Here is a 5049-nt window from a genome sequence, read left to right as displayed (position 1 = left end):
AGCTCCAGTCATAAGTCCGGGTGATCTATGTCCGGAGAAGGCTCACATTAGCCGGTCTAAGGGGTCCTGCTGCCCCCCAGCTTCCCCGCCTTTGAGAAGAGACACATAACTCCGCTCTTCCGCTTCTCCGCTATGGGCCCTGGTACTCCCGATCCTCCGAACTCAGGTGAATTGCGTGACGTGCTTCTGCTCTCCTATAAGCCCCTACACACTTCGAACACGGCTGTTATCACCCTGTTACTGCATTTCAATGACACCCATTTGCTTTCGATCTCAGTGTCTGCCACCGTACGGAAAAAGCGGGGGGTGGGGGGGCATAAGCGCATTCGTGCTGTAAGTAATCAGAAGTTAATAGTGTTAACGGTTTGCGAGAAATTTTTAATGCTAGACAAAAAAAGAAAATTAAAAGGATATAATTAAATAAATAGATAGAAAAATAAAATTAAAAACGAAAAAAAAAAATTGTGAGGGGAATATAACATGTAATTAAGTTGGCGGTTCACAAGGAATCTCAGACATCAAACTGTTTTTAATTGAACATAAATAGTACACCCAAATATACAAATGTACAAATAAACATAGCAAGGTAGAACTGAATGTCAATGAAACAACCAGGGATGAGGAAGCAACGGACATCAGGACATTTGTTCTGTATGTAATGAGAAGTTAATAGTGTTACAGGTTTGTGAGAAATTTACAGTGCGAGACAAAAAAAGAAATTAAAAGGAAGTAATTAAATCAATAGATAGACAAATAAGAAATTAAAACGAAAAAAAAAAAAAAAAATTGCAAGGGGAATGTAACATGTAATCAAGTTGTTTTTTTTTTTTTTGTTTTTTTTTTTTTACCAAAAAAAAAAGGAACCTCGGACATGGGTAACTATATTTTTTAGTTTTTGGATTTTTCCATAAGTTTTAAGGATTTTTTTTTTTTTTTTTTTATATTTCAAAATCGTTTATGAAGACATTAAAATTTGGGGAGCATTTTTGCATTCTGTTCTTGTGAATGAAGAACTTGGCCAGGCCTAAAAGAACATTGACACAGAGTTCATCTGTTATGTTGCTTATAAGTAAACAGAATGTTATATCATCTTTTGAGAAGGAAACTGGTGACGATGGAATGAGAAGGAGAAAAAATATATGGTCAGTGGTTTCAATGTTGTCTTCACAAAATGTACAAATATTATCTTCAAAATTAAAGCGTACCCTCGATAATTCCTTAGATGGGTAGATGTCAGTCATAATTTTGAAGTGGGTCTCTTTTGCCTTGGGGGTATGGGTAGAGTCAGATACATGGTTCGCAGCGTGGCAATCGATTCCTCATCAAATTTATTTAAAATATCCTTTTTTTTTTTTTTGACGTCCAGGGAATAAGTTTCCTGTGAAACATTTCCTAATAAAGGAGTTGCCGCGCTTTCTGTCCACAATTGAGATTCCCTGGAGTGATAGTCGGGGTAACTGTGGTTGTACGGTTCGGTGCGTCATTATATTTTTGGTCAGGAATACAAATTGTCGAGGCAGTGCGTTTCGTAACTTTAGCAACTCTAATATGGGAGGCTTGAATCTGTGTGTAGTACAGAACTGCTCATTGTCCAGAGGACTGCCAGTGTCATCCATCAAGTCAATTATCGACCATATACCTTTCTCAAAGCATTCCTTGTAAAACAGAGGTTTGTTGCCATGCAGTACATATCGATTGTTCCAAACTATTATACTGTGTGGTGAGAAATTGTGTACGTATATCATTTTCCAGTATAATAATATTTGTTTATGGAACTCTGAACATTTGACAGGAATCTTGTTGATATCCAAGTCAGAGATAAGCAGAAGACTCAGGCCGCCGACTTTGTTGAATAAGTAGTTTGGAGTACAATACCAGAAAGAACGATGAGGTTTGATCCAGGATTTCAACCAGTTCACCTTCAATGTCCCATTCAAGCAGTCCGACTCTATCACTTTCAGCCCTCCTTCACTTGTTTCTTTCACCATATGTGATTTTTCTTAGATGGTGTGGTCTGTTCCTCCAGATAAAGTTGAAATTGATTTGGTTAACAGATTTTACGAGTTGATTTGGAGCAGCATTGGAATACGCTGGGTATATACATCTGGATAAACACATCCATTTTAGTCAAATATATCCGGCCTAATATTGATAAATCTCTCTGGAGCCATATATTAGAATTAAGCTTTACTTTGATTCAGTTTAGATTCAATGTTCCTGGATTGATTTAACGTTTGGTCCTTGGATAGGAAAATGCTCAAGTATTTTATTTCTGATTTCATAGAAACATCGCTGATTTCCTTTAGTGGCGAGTCATGCAGCGCAAGAAGTTTGCATTTCTTTAAGTTTAATGACAATCCTGAAGCCTTGGAGAATGTTTTGGTTTTTTTCAGCACTTATTGGGACTTGATGTTCATTTTTCAAAACTAAGGTTGTGTCATCTGCCAGCAGGCTAATAACAATTTCTGTCCCCAACATTACTTCTGTCCCACACGTATACACACACACACACACACACACACACACACACACACCTTAATTCCACTCTTTTATATACGCATGTCTGGAGTTCCGGGAGCTCGTTCTCAACGTTCTGGGGATAATCATAGCTGTGCTGATAGCATTGGCCGAAACGTATCCACAACCAAACCGACATTAGCTCATCCACTCATTCACATATGTGTGTGCCCGGAGGTCCGGGAGCTCCAGTCATAAGTCCGGGTGATCTATGTCCGGAGAAGGCTCACATTAGCCGCTCTAAGGGGTCCTGCTGCCCCCCAGCTTCCCGGCCTTTGAGAAGAGACACATAACTCCGCTCTTCCGCTTCTCCGCTATGGGCCCTGGTACTCCCGATCCTCCGAACTCAGGTGAATTGCGTGACGTGCTTCTGCTCTCCTATAAGCCCCTACACACTTCGAACACGGCTGTTATCACCCTGTTACTGCATTTCAATGACACCCATTTGCTTTCGATCTCAGTGTCTGCCTCCGTACGGAAAAAGCGGGATGGGTGGGGGGGCATAAGCGCATTCGTGGTGTAAGTAATCAGAAGTTAATAGTGTTAACGGTTTGCGAGACATTTTTAATGCTAGACAAAAAAAGAAAATTAAAAGGATATAATTAAATAAATAGATAGAAAAATAAAATTAAAAACGAAAAAAAAAAATTGTGAGGGGAATATAACATGTAATTAAGTTGGCGGTTCACAAGGAATCTCAGACATCAAACTGTTTTTAATTGAACATAAATAGTACACCCAAATATACAGATGTACAAATAAACATAGCAAGGTAGAACTGAATGTCAATGAAACAACCAGGGATGAGGAAGCAACGGACATCAGGACATTTGTTCTGTATGTAATGAGAAGTTAATAGTGTTACAGGTTTGTGAGAAATTTACAGTGCGAGACAAAAAAAGAAATTAAAAGGAAGTAATTAAATCAATAGATAGACAAATAAGAAATTAAAACGAAAAAAAAAAAAAAAAAAAATTGCAAGGGGAATGTAACATGTAATCAAGTTGTTTTTTTTTTTTTGTTTTTTTTTTTTACCAAAAAAAAAAGGAACCTCGGACATGGGTAACTATATTTTTTAGTTTTTGGATTTTTCCATAAGTTTTAAGGATTTTTTTTTTTTTTTTTTATATTTCAAAATCGTTTATGAAGACATTAAAATTTGGGGAGCATTTTTGCATTCTGTTCTTGTGAATGAAGAACTTGGCCAGGCCTAAAAGAACATTGACACAGAGTTCATCTGTTATGTTGCTTATAAGTAAACAGAATGTTATATCATCTTTTGAGAAGGAAACTGGTGACGATGGAATGAGAAGGAGAAAAAATATATGGTCAGTGGTTTCAATGTTGTCTTCACAAAATGTACAAATATTATCTTCAAAATTAAAGCGTACCCTCGATAATTCCTTAGATGGGTAGATGTCAGTCATAATTTTGAAGTGGGTCTCTTTTGCCTTGGGGGTATGGGTAGAGTCAGATACATGGTTCGCAGCGTGGCAATCGATTCCTCATCAAATTTATTTAAAATATCCTTTTTTTTTTTTTTGACGTCCAGGGAATAAGTTTCCTGTGAAACATTTCCTAATAAAGGAGTTGCCGCGCTTTCTGTCCACAATTGAGATTCCCTGGAGTGATAGTCGGGGTAACTGTGGTTGTACGGTTCGGTGCGTCATTATATTTTTGGTCAGGAATACAAATTGTCGAGGCAGTGCGTTTCGTAACTTTAGCAACTCTAATATGGGAGGCTTGAATCTGTGTGTAGTACAGAACTGCTCATTGTCCAGAGGACTGCCAGTGTCATCCATCAAGTCAATTATCGACCATATACCTTTCTCAAAGCATTCCTTGTAAAACAGAGGTTTGTTGCCATGCAGTACATATCGATTGTTCCAAACTATTATACTGTGTGGTGAGAAATTGTGTACGTATATCATTTTCCAGTATAATAATATTTGTTTATGGAACTCTGAACATTTGACAGGAATCTTGTTGATATCCAAGTCAGAGATAAGCAGAAGACTCAGGCCGCCGACTTTGTTGAATAAGTAGTTTGGAGTACAATACCAGAAAGAACGATGAGGTTTGATCCAGGATTTCAACCAGTTCACCTTCAATGTCCCATTCAAGCAGTCCGACTCTATCACTTTCAGCCCTCCTTCACTTGTTTCTTTCACCATATGTGATTTTTCTTAGATGGTGTGGTCTGTTCCTCCAGATAAAGTTGAAATTGATTTGGTTAACAGATTTTACGAGTTGATTTGGAGCAGCATTGGAATACGCTGGGTATATACATCTGGATAAACACATCCATTTTAGTCAAATATATCCGGCCTAATATTGATAAATCTCTCTGGAGCCATATATTAGAATTAAGCTTTACTTTGATTCAGTTTAGATTCAATGTTCCTGGATTGATTTAACGTTTGGTCCTTGGATAGGAAAATGCTCAAGTATTTTATTTCTGATTTCATAGAAACATCGCTGATTTCCTTTAGTGGCGAGTCATGCAGCGCAAGAAGTTTGCATTTCTTTAAG

This window comes from Fistularia commersonii, unplaced genomic scaffold, assembly GCF_037954325.1.
Source record: "Fistularia commersonii isolate RoL2024-O1a breed Wild unplaced genomic scaffold, RoL_Fcom_v1.0 HiC_scaffold_42, whole genome shotgun sequence".
NCBI lineage: Eukaryota > Metazoa > Chordata > Actinopteri > Syngnathiformes > Fistulariidae > Fistularia > Fistularia commersonii.
This window is presented reverse-complemented; position numbering follows the sequence as displayed.